This window comes from Aulostomus chinensis, chromosome 1, assembly GCF_037954235.1.
Source record: "Aulostomus chinensis isolate RoL2024-O1b breed Wild chromosome 1, RoL_Achi_v1.0, whole genome shotgun sequence".
NCBI classification, from domain to species: domain Eukaryota; kingdom Metazoa; phylum Chordata; class Actinopteri; order Syngnathiformes; family Aulostomidae; genus Aulostomus; species Aulostomus chinensis.
In genome coordinates, this window is record NC_141320.1 from 7462980 (window position 1) to 7475633 (window position 12654).

Here is a 12654-nt window from a genome sequence, read left to right on the forward strand (position 1 = left end):
TCTGAGTCCCCTGCTTTTCATGAAGAGTTTTCAGGCTAAATTCAGTTTGTGAGGTCCACACTGCACATTTGAGGGACCATGAAGGACAGAGGAGAGTCTGGCTGTCATGGTGAAAGCCTTCAGCACTAGAACTGAAACAGCCCCACCATCTTAACCCCCCCCCCCCCCCCAGACCAAACAGGCTTCATCAGAAACAGACCCCCCTCCTAGAACATCCAGAGATCATCAGTCTGATTAATAGAACATGGCAAACAATCAAGAACTTGTTATTGTTTGATCAGAAGCTGAAACAATGTTTCTATGTTTGTCTGTTCTGGTTTTGAATGAAAGAGGAGGTTTTCTTGGTCATGTGACGTGGATGAGAGTTCAAATAGAACTTCCTGATTCAACAGGATTTTAGTTTGTTGGGATTTTGTCAAAGACACCAACCAAACCTCTGAGTGGTGCAGATGTCTGCTGCCTCCTCAGAGCAGACTGGAGCTCAGCCTCACTCACCTGTGGGGGCCCCAGCAGAGCCACCGTGTGATGGAGTTTCAGTTTAGGCTCCAAGGTCCTGGATTGAATTGGTGTTTGTGTGTTTTTAGGCCTCCTGGCACCGATGAATGAATGAACCATTGTTCCAGAGGGAGCTGGTGTCAGGTCAGTCCCTGTTTCTACAAGACCTCCTGCTGCAGAGCCACATTGGGAAACATCCATCCATCCATTTTCGTCCACTTATCCATCCATCCATTTTTGGGTTTTGTGTGTGTGTGTGTGTGTGTGGGGGGGGGGGCTGGAGCCTGTCATTGTGAAACGTTTGAAATTCAGCTTCCTGTTCTTGTCACAATCCTGCTCTCCTAAAACAAGGACTGTTCAGTCAATGGTAGAGCAGAGAGGAGCAGAGGAAGCGTGCTGGGACCAGACCCCAGAGGTCGATGGATCGAAACCATCCTCTGCTAGAAAAATAAAAATAAAATGAACCTGCATCTTTAGAAATGTGTGTCTGTTAAAAAGAGGTTCATGAGGATTTTGTCTTCCTCCAGAATCACCAACCATTGTGAGAGTTAACAACAGTCTACTTTCTGACTGAAGCAAAAGTAGACTTCAAAAGGTTCTTCTGATTCAACATAGCAGCTAAATTTCCATTTCTCCACTGATTATTTGTTCAGGTTCATGGGGGGTGGAGCCTATCACAGCTGACATTGGTCGAGGGGCGTGGTTCACCCTGGACAGGTCACCAGTCCATCACAGGACCAACACATAGAGACAGACAACCATTCACACTCACAGTCACACCTACAGTCAATTTAGAGTATCAATCAGCCTCGTCCTCTCTTGATGTCTTTGGACTGTGGGAGGAAGCTGGAGTACCAGAGAGAACCCACACAGGAACAGGAGAACATGGAGACTCACACAGAATGATCCTGTGCTGGAGCCGAGGCTGGAACCCCGGAACCTTCTTGCTGTGAGGAGACAGTGCTGACCACTGCACCACCGTGCTGGATTTTCTGTAACATCAAGTACATCTGAACTGGCACTTGACAGTGACAGCAGGAGAACAAAAATCCCAGTGTGTCATCAACATTTCCTGTCAAATCAATGTTAGAAGCTGTTGAATTTCTGGATCAGAACAAGGAGGAAGGAGCCCCAATGAAAGAGTGATGGTTCTTGATTCTGATTTTGTTCTTCACTCCTACACCAGAGAGTGAAAGTGTGGGCTGGCTGGGAGCAACTGCCTGCTTCAGAGTGGGAGGAGCCTCAGGACTTTCCAGTGAGAGCTGCAAACTTCCACCAGCGCCCAGTGCCAGCAGGTCTTCATGATGGAGCTGAGAAGAACACAACAACACCAGAGCACTGGAGAGGAGCACAACACTTCTTTGCTTCCTGGCCACTCTCATGTCTGTCTGTCCATCTGGAGCTGGGGGGAGGAGCTTCACATGTTTTTCTTTTTTAAAAAGGGAATGACATGACTTCCTCTGTATGTTAGAATATGAACGACTAAAAATGTTCATCCACAGTTTAAAGTTAGAATTAAATTTAAAGTAGAAAACTCTTCCCTCTTCAATCCTGTCACTCAGTGTTGTAAACTGTTTCAAACAAATTCTACTGTTCAACAGTTCAAGTGTTTCTAATGAAGCTGAATGTTCTCCTCTACTTTCCTCAATTGGGTTTCTTTCATGTCCTCCTGACATCAAAGACAGAATTCTAGCTACTGTCAAAGCCCTGATGACATCATCATCATCAATTCTGACTTTGATCTGTGTCTGTCCAGCCGGTCCTGAGTGGATCCAACAGTTTCCCATGGGTGACTCTGTCATGGTCTCTCTCCTGCTGTCTCCAACTCTCAGAGTGCTTCTACTGGTTTCTCTCCATCGTCCCTGTTGCTAGGCAGAGCACTGGTGAGGACTGAGGCCAGTGATGTCATCACCCCCAGCTGAGACCTGCCAGGTGATCCTGCTTCATTCAACTCTGCTGCCTCTGCCACTGCCCTGACTGGTGAGGCTGACAGCAGGTTCTCTCTCATCTAAACTCTCTGTTTACAATGGAGGCTGAAATCCTTGTGATTGGTGGTTCAATCATCAGGTCTGTTGAACTCCCAGGTGCCATCACCTGCTGTCTTCCTGGTGCCAAAGTTGTGGACATTATTGAAAGTCTCCAGGACTCATCGATCTCCACCCCTCAGCTCACATCCTGATTATACAGGTGTGTGTGAATGACATCACGAAGAGGCAGCCAATCATACTTCATGACCAGCTTGAGTCTCTTGCTAGTTCAAATCAGAGTCTGGGTAAATTCTGTGTTTTTTCTGGCTCCATCTCTGCTCCTTCCAGAAGCAGGGAGCATTTCAGCCTCTTTCCAGTCTGCATGAATGCTGAAAGGCTTCTGTACTGTTTGGCTTTGCTGTTCCCTGCAGCTTGGACATCAGATTAGAACGAACCACACTCACTAACTCACCTGTTCTTAACCACTGAGAGCTGATTGGGTTAAACATGGAAAAACACTGACTCTCTATGAGGATGTTCTCCTGCCCTGTGTGGGTGGAGCCAAGAAAAAAGACTGTGAGACCCAGAAATCAGGGCTTCTTCTCCTCCATCTTAAGGTGGTCAGACTGAAGTCTCAGCTCTGACTCTGGATCTGTTCTCTGTGTGCCAACATAAATGTGATTGGACCAGAGAAGTTGATGAGTATTTAGTGAACCTTTCCACTGAGGTGGAACCATCCTGGGAAGAAGGAGAGGAAATGAAAGCTTCTCAGTGTAAAGTTTTAATTAAGCTGGCCAGCAGTTGAACCTAGAAGCTTCTGATTTGTAGTCAGAAAACATTATCCAGTGTGCCACTACCCCTGAGATCACTGTAGTGTGTTCATGTGTACTTGATTTTACAGAAATTCCAAACACTCTGGTGGCATTTTCAGGGGACAATATGGTGCAATGGTTCGTGCTGTTGCCTCACAGCAAGAAGGTTCCAAGTTCTAGTCCCGGCTCCATCACAGGATCTTTCTTTGGGAGTCTGCGTGTTCTCCCTGTTCCTGTGTGGGTTCTCTCTGGTACTCCAGCTTCCTCCCACAGTCCAAAGACATCAAGAGGGGACGAGGCTGATTGATACTCTAAATTGACCGTAGGTGTGACTGTGAGTGTGAATGCTTGTCTGTCTCTATGTGTTGGTCCTGGGATGGACTGGTGACCTGTCCAGGATGAACCCCGCCTCTCATCCATTGTCAGCTGTGATAGGCTACACCCCCCATGAACCACTGCAGATAATCAGTATAGAAATGGAAATTTAGCTGCTATGTTGAATCACAAAAACCTTTTGAAGTAAACTTTTGCTTCAGTCAGAAAGGAGACTGTTATTAACTCACAATGGTTTGTGATTCTGATGTAAGATAAATTTGTTTTCCACCCCTTTTTATCAGATTCACATTTCTAAACTAACAGGTTTATTTTGTTCTTTTCCTTTACCAGAGGACAGTTTTGATCCATCAACCTCTGGGTTCTGGGCCCAGCTCTCTTCCTCTGCTCTTCTCTGCTCTACCATTTATTAAACAGGTCTTGATTTAGGAGAGCAGGACTGAGACAAGAACAGGAATGTGAGTGTTGAAGGTTCACAATGTGGCTCTGAAGCCTCAGCAGGTAAAGATTCATCTCTTATTTCAGAGGTGATTTGAAGAATTCATTGTTGCTGAACTGTTGATGCTTCAATTTCTGGACGTTCACTGGTGGAATGTTTGAGGGTCAGAGGTGAAAAGAGGACAAGTGCACCTGTTGTGTGTGATGGGGCACCAGCATGGAGGAAGTTGTCAAACATTTCCAGCTAAACAGCAGGAAACTTCATGTAAAGAATTAAAATGAATTAATTCAGTGTTTAACTCCCAGGCCTCTGGAATAAAACCCAAGGAACAACTGACCACCTCACCATGACTTCACCCTGATAACCAGGAGGTAACCTGGTAGTCAGAGCAGTGGTGCTCAGGTCTGTGGACTCAGAGGAGGGTTCTTCTTCTGGTCCTGGGTTTGAAGACATCAGCAGCCTTGTTTGAGTCAACTGGGATGTTCCTCTCAATAGACAGCAGCATTAAATCAGAGAGCCTGTCTGCTCCATGGCTCCTCCTGAGCTGGTCCTGGATCAGCTTCAGTTTGGAGAGTCACCGTTACACTGAAGCAGAGGTCACTGGCAGTGCTGTATATACTGGGAGGAGCCTGTGGCTCTGGGTACACTGTGCCCATGTTGTTGGCTTGAAGGCAGCTCAGCGTTACTGCACATTGTTGTTTTGGAGAGTTCAAGATGAGGAGAACACCTCAAGTTCAGGACATTTTCTTCCCAGAGTGATAAAAGCAGCCAACACCTCCAGCACAGAGAGGAGAGACCTGCCACACCTCTCCAGAGACCTGGGACATGATGGCAGTGGTGGGATTTGAACCCACACCTCCTCAGAGACTGGAGCCTAAATCCAGCACCTTAGACTGCTCAGCCACACTACCTCACTGAGCTAGTTAGTGAGTTGGTCTGCTAAAGGCATGTTGAAGAGGAAATAACAATGGTATCAGACTTATTCTGAAGGGTGACCCCTTCCCTCCACGGTCACAGGAAGTGACGACAGCACCGCTTGAAGAAGCCGGGAAAGAAATGGAAAAAGGACTCAATTTAAACAGAGCCTTTCTACCTCAGCACGCCAAGCTAGCAAACCCCCTTTTGTCTGGTTTGGACAGACAGACAGACAGACAGACTACTTTATTAATCCCTTTTGGACGTTCTGCAAGGGAAATTGCACTCTCCTCAACATACATTCACAGCACTGTTACCATAGATTAGACTAAAAATAGCAAAGAAGAAAAAACAAAGACTATATATCTATCTATCATATATATATATATATATATATATATATATATATATATATATATATATATATGCATATATACATGTGCGGGTGCCTGTGTGTACCTGGATGGTTATGTATATGTGCATAGTGACAGGAATAATCATAATATTAATTGTTCTTAATTGTTATTATAACAATAATAAGGATGATGATATAATATAATAATGATGATGATATAATATAAAACATATAATAAAATAATAATAGCAGTAGTAACAAGAATTATATAATAATAATAAAAAATAATAAAATAATAATGATACTACTACTACTACTACTACTACTACTAATAATAATAATAATAATAATAATGTACAGTCTCTTATATTGCACGAGTGTCCAGTTGTTATTGGGTTAAGCTAATGGTGCTCAGCCCTCTCCAACAGTCCTTCTGTTAGCCCTCCCCCCTCCAGTGAGGAGTTGAACAGTTTAATGGCTCGGGGGATGAAGGAGTTCTTCAGTCTGGTTGTTGTTTAGTGACTGTGGATGAACACACAGGAGAAGTTGAGCATGAATCTGTGTTCCTGTTCACTTGAATACATGCAGGAGCAGCAGGTGGAAATACGACTGTTTATTTTTGTTCTGTTGAACTGTTGACACAACGGTGTCAGATTAAAGCATCTCCACCTTCCAGATGCTGGTCTCCTTCTGGGGTCCTGACTGACCTCCATCTTGTGTTCTGGATCCACCTGAACCCAGCAGCTCCAGATCCCTTCATTCCCTTACAGGGATAGAAAATGGCTGCTGGATGGAAGTCCTCCAACTGTGGCTGTTCTGAAACTCTTCTCCTCAGTCACTCCTGAGTTGACACTGAGATGGAAACTCTGAGTATCAGGTTCAGAACAGCTGATCTGAGTTGGTCCAATCAACTGTGAGTACGTTCACCTTGAGTGTCACACGTGCACAACCAGGACAAAATGACATCATCAATGGAGCCCCGATACCACGAGTCACCATGACAACCAAGAACAAAATAACAAGTTACTTTGAAACAAGACCTTCATATATTTATGATGACATCACCAATATGAGCCTTCCCAGTCTGTCAGGGGGTAGAATTCAGTCAACACCAATGACATCAGTGTCAGAGTTTAGAGATCAAAGACAGACATTAAAGCCTCTCTGATAAAACAAAAATATAGTGAAGTACACTGGAAAAGAATATTGCAGTATGTTAAATATGATGTTTCCATGGAGGGGCAGTTTGACATTTTTATTTTGGATGCATTTATATTTTAGAATCAGAAAGGCAGTGACAGTGACATCATCGAGACAAAACGTGGTGTTACAAAGGTGAGGTGAGCAATTTTAACAGTCAATCCAAAATTTAGGCCTGAAGTTAGAAAATAATATTAGCTAGCTGGCTACGTTAGCTAGTTAACGTTAGCAAGCTGGTGATATTTAGCACCACCAACTAGTTAAACAAGGTCAACAGCTGTTATGATGATGGTCACATGATTTAACCTTCCTCCTGTGGGACCTGTTTTAGGATTTAAATGTATCAAAGAACCACATCAATTTGTTTATTGTATCAAGGATTTTTGACTTTGTCAGGAACCTCTAGTTCAACAAAATAAAAGAAAAAATGTTTTTCACTGAATTATAAAATCATTAGCATTGGTTTAGACCCAGTTATCAAAATAAGATGACAAAGCAACAATCAGAGCCAAACCTGAAGTCAGAAGTGCACTGTCAGCAACACTGCCAGCAGCTCCTCTCCCAGTCATGGGAGCTTCAGGGACTCTCATCAGCCTCGTTCTCCCATCGACCTGCACAACAACATAACAAACAAAGACCATCCTTGATGTGTCTGCATAGAATGCATTTGTGTTGTGGACCCACATCCACCAAGAGTGCAACAGCATCCTCCTCAGCAGCCCTGCCTCAACACCAACCAGAACAGCCACAGCCACAACCCCACTCAGGATCTGGTTCCAGAAGAAAGAGGGTCAGGACTGCCCAAGCAATCAGGACAGCAGGACGGACGGATGGTGCTTCAACTGAAGGAACATCTCTGCAGAGAACACACACAAGTGTCACACATGAATCTAAACACAAACAATCAATCAATCAATCAATCAATCAATATTTCCATGGATAAGGAAGCCTAACAAGGTCACCAAGAGATGGAAACAACTTGGAGGATAGAAAATTGTTTTAGTTTATTTGACAGCTGATTGAAGACGTGGGTCAAAACTGACCGTTAACATAGAGATGGGAACAGGAAGCTGACACAAGAGGAAGGTTCCAGCTCTGAAAAAGGAGTTTGATCAAAATCTTGAACTGACAGTAGAAATATCCTTTTGTATGTTGACCTTTGTTGACAGAAGTCCCTTTAGCTTGGCAGTGACAAGAATGGCTGCTAGCTTGACAAAGAACTGCACAAACCAGGTTCAAGCTGGACTTTGGACCCTGGTATCTGCAACGACTCCATCAACTCCTAATCTAGCAGCTCTGCTGGGTCCAACTATTTTACAGAACATTTGACAGACCTGTGGAGCAGTGAGGACAGACATGAGTTGATCACATGATCCACTGAAGCGCCATTTTACCTGCCACTGAGGTCACCAACATGAGCTGGAGTTGGGAATCTTGAACTGAACCTGGTATCACAGTGACACCTGCTGCTGCAAAATGGAACAGCAACATTTAACCCAAGCACAGGATTGGAGGGAGACTGATGGTCGCTGTTTGGGTTTTTGAAAAACAAAGAGGGCGTGGGTTCAAGCTGGATTCTCAGAGACTATTTCCCCAACCTCTACATTGGAATCTACACTGTCATCCAGTCACATGACTGAAGTCATCAGTCATGTGACTGAAGTCATCCAGTCATGTCAGTGATGTCACTCTGCAGGACTGTAATTACCGTCACATTCTAGAAAAGAATCCAGTCTCCTCATTTCTGGGGCAGTTTTGGTCTTTAAAGACTTGACAGTTCCAGGAGATTTAGTCTGGCTCAAGATCTTCAGATCAACACAGGGCAGAAGGCTATGACTCCATTGGATTGTATCGTTGGAGCATTCAGAGATCTGGTGGATCTCAGTAAGAGCTGTATTTATCCACTGAATGATCCTCGTCAATGTGATCCTGATCCTCCATCTCTCAGGCTGACAGAGCAGGAGGACCTGACTGAGAAGAAAGCTGCACTTGAGCAGCTTCAGTCTCTGAGTGACAACACACAGGCAGAAAACCAGAATTTGAGGGAACAAGTTTCTACTCTTGAACGTGAGAATAAAAAAGCAATCCAGGAGCTCCAGAACCTCACTACCGTGGTGGCCAACCTCCAAACGGTCCAGGACAAGAACCAGACTCAGATAGAAGATCTGAACGCAACAGTCCACAGTCTTCAGCGTGAGGGGAGGAAGGTTGATGGACAGAACAATGAGTTCAGAAAAGAGCTGACCCAGGTTCAGTCTCTGAGGGAGAGTGAACAGGTGGAGATGAAATGTCTTGAGGAAGACCTGACTGAGAAGAAAAGTGCACTTGATCAGCTTCAGTCTCTGTGTGACAAGAGATGGACAGAAAACCAGAATATGTGGGGACAGGTTTCTAGTCTTGGACAAGAGAAGATTATTGCATATCAGCTGGTAGAGAACATGTCTGCCATGGTGGGCAACCTTGAATCTGTGAGGGAGGAGAACCAGACTCAGATCAGAGACCTGAACACACAAGTCCACAATCTTCAGCTTGAGGTGAAGATGGTTTACAAGGAGAAGTGTGACCTCAAGTGTGAGCTCAACTCCATCCAGGCAGAGAAGAACAAAATGAGAGAAGAACTCACTGAGAAGAAGACGACTCTTGAACAGCTGAGATCCCAGAGTGAGGAGAGAGAGGCAGAAAATGGATGTTTGAGGAGACGAGTTTCGACTGCATCTCAGGAGACAGAGACCTTCACTGCTGAGTTGGCCCACCTTGAATCAAGGAAGGACCAGGACCCCACAAAGACTGGCAGTCTGAACGGTGAATTTCAGAGTCTTCTATGTGCAGTGACAGCACATATTGATGATTTCATCATTGGGAAATCCTGGGAAATCTTCATGATTTAAAAAGCTGTTTGAAAGAGGAAAATCATGACCTTCAAGCGAAGGTCCAGCAAACTTCTGAAGAGCAAATAGACTCTCCCCTACGTCCAGCCAGAGAAGAGCAAACAGACTCTCCCCTACGTCCAGCCAGAGAAGAGCAAGCAGACTCTCCCCTACGTCCAGCCAGAGAAGAGCAATCAGACTCTCCCCTACGTCCAGCCAGAGAAGAGCAAACAGACTCTCCCCTACGTCCAGCCAGAGAGGAGCAAACAGACTCTCCCCTACGTCCAGCCAGAGAAGAGCAAACAGACTCTCCCCTACGTCCAGCCAGAGAAGAGCAAACAGGCTCTCCCATACGTCCAGCCAGAGAAGAGCAAACAGACTCTCCCATACGTCCAGCCAGAGAAGAGCAAACAGACTCTCCCCTACGTCCAGCCAGAGAAGAGCAAACAGACTCTCCCCTACGTCCAGCCAGAGAAGAGCAAGCAGATGCTATCACATGTTCTTCTGCAGAGGAGCGATGGCATTCTGCTGCATGTCCTGCAACTGAAAAGCAGAATGATGGGGGCACCCTGGAGACTGGACCTGCTATGGGTCAAACCAGAGGTCTACTGAGCCGTGTGACATCTGGTGTAGAAGATGCTCTGTTTATGTACATCGTTTTTTTCTTTGTGTGCTTTTCCTCAACTTTGTTTTCTTTGTTTGTTATATATGATGATACCTTGATCACCACAGCAGTTGATCCCAGCTTGATCAGCTGTGTCCTTTGCAGTTTAAAGCACTTTAGTGATACCTGTGGGGTCCCTTATCCTCACTGACCACAGGTATTCAGCCTCAGTTAAGGAGAGTGAACCTTCCAGGTTGCAGCTCCTAGACTCTGGAATGCTCTCCCACTGGACATGAGGACGCTGTGGACGCCTTCAGAAAGAAGCTAAAGACCCATTTGTTTCGTAATATTATTGTTCATGATGGAATCGTCCCTCTGTACTTGCCCACACAGGTCAAGAGGTCAAATGATTCCTTGTTTAAAACAGCTCTTCATCACATGGATGTGCATCCCAACAGTCAGAGTTCACCGATACTCCTATTCCCTCCAGTGGGAGGCACTAGGAGTGACTGATGAGGGTCAGGGGGGATCAGGCTAGTCCAGATAGTGGGTCTGTATGAGGTTGTTAGGGAGGGATAAGGTAGTTGCAGAGTTCAGGCTGTAGTTGTGCTCCAACAGTTGAGACAGGGCAGGATAAAAAATGACACCCTGATGGCGTTAGGAGTGATTCTTACAAGAACCAATCAATAAAAGTGGGTGGTGACCTGCTCATGTGACGCTTGTGTTGATGATTACTGGGTCTCCTCCATGCTCGTTTATCATAAATGAATCCCTCTAAGTAAAACACCTGATGTCTCCTGAGTTGTTTCACAAAATATTTGTGTGTGTGTGTGTGTGTGTGTGTGTGTGTGTGTGTGTGTGTGTGTGTGTGTGTGTGTGTGTGGGCAATAACTACAAGTTATCTATGTATAGATCAAAAAATTATGAATCAGTTGGATACATTGACAGTGGAAGTTCAGGTTTCCTGTAATTCAGTTTGCAGACAACACAGAAAACTGCCCCTGACCCCTCCCCTCATTCTGGAGGCTTTAACATGAAAATGAAAATGCTGACAGACACAAATGCAAATCAGGGTATTTGACCAGAGGTGACATATCTTTTCATACTTTTCTTGTTATATTTGTTATATATGTTCTGTATGGTTATATTTGTTATGGTTGTTATGGAGTTGATGGTTATTATCTCTGTTTCTTGTGTCTTTGTCTTTGTTGTCCTCCCCTTCGTCCTTCCTGGATTTTTGACCTTGGTTGCAGGAAGCCTGTGACCTCAACTCCTTTTTCTGTGTTGCTGAACGTAGAGCCTTGCTTCATTGTGCTAGCTAAAGTGTGATCCTCCCTGCTAATTCCTTATTTCATTGACTAATTACCCACCAAAAATTAATACCTACTTGCTTTATTTGGCTGAAGTTTAAAAGACCATCATTCTGGCAGCAACAGTCTTTCTGCCTTGTAAAAACGCTAAGCTAACGATGGCTTCTCCCTCTTGTTCTCCTCTCTCCTGCTCAGGGTGCCACATGTTTTGTTCCTCCTCTGCCTCCTTTAGTGATACTGATAAGTGTGTTAAATGTAGTTTTTTGTTGTGTTGGAGGTGAGGCTTAGCGAGGTTGAATTGGACCTGCAGCGGCTCTGCACCAAAAGCTGCGAGAGCTAGCCAACCCTCACTAGCTGGTGCAGACCAACTTAGCTTAGCTCCTAGCTTAGGCCCAACTAGCGCTCCCCCAGAAGCTCCCAAGCATCTGGGAGAGCGCCAAGAAAAGTTGGGCCAAAACTAGGATGTGCTTGCTCATGAAGAATTGTTGGGTGTAAATTAATTTAAGGAGTGTTGAACTGGACCTGTTCTACTTGTAAAGTGTAACTTTTGTTATTTGGTGCTTTACAGGGTGATGACTTGACTTCATTGCAGCTTTGACCTGAGCAGGTGTTCATTCACATCTCAGTAACAGGGGACACTTTATAACACCAGTGGACAAACATCAGCATTCATCACCCAGCAGCTCCTCTGATCAACAGAACAAGCTAAAGTATTCTGGAGAATGAGGGCATCGATCCCTCTACCTCTCACATGCTCAGCGAGCGCTCTACCATTTGAGCTAATTCCCCTGTTAAGGAGCACAGCAGATGATGCAGCTTGACCTTCATGGTTGAATGAGCGTCACCAGTTGAAGCTTCTCTGGTTGACCAATGTAATGGAGACCAAGGGTTCCATGACATCAATGATTAATTGAAGGTAGCATTTGTCTTGGTATTAACAGTTTATGTAAATTAGAGGCACACACACATGGTAATGGTGAGGTTTATTGAATCAGCAAACAAGTGAAACATTTTCTATGCCATGTGTTCCAGGGAGGGACCTGGGAAGCACAGGGGGACCGGCCATCCTGCCTGTGGAAAATGAAGACCCCAGTGTCAGTCAGTGGGAATCACTGTGCAAGGCCTGGTATTTAGTGTTTATCAAGTTTGTCTCATGTAAATGTGGCAGTTTCAGTCGTCACGTCAGTCCTCACCTCTTCCTGGTGGTTTCCTTAAAGGGGGTGGAGCCAAAAGGGGAGAGCAGCCCAAGGAAGCTCCTTAAGAGCTGTAGGTGCAAACCTTTGCTCCCAGATGGGGGAGGGGGTACAATCACAGGCAAGGTTCATTGAATGATTATGTGGATGTATGATTGAGTTGG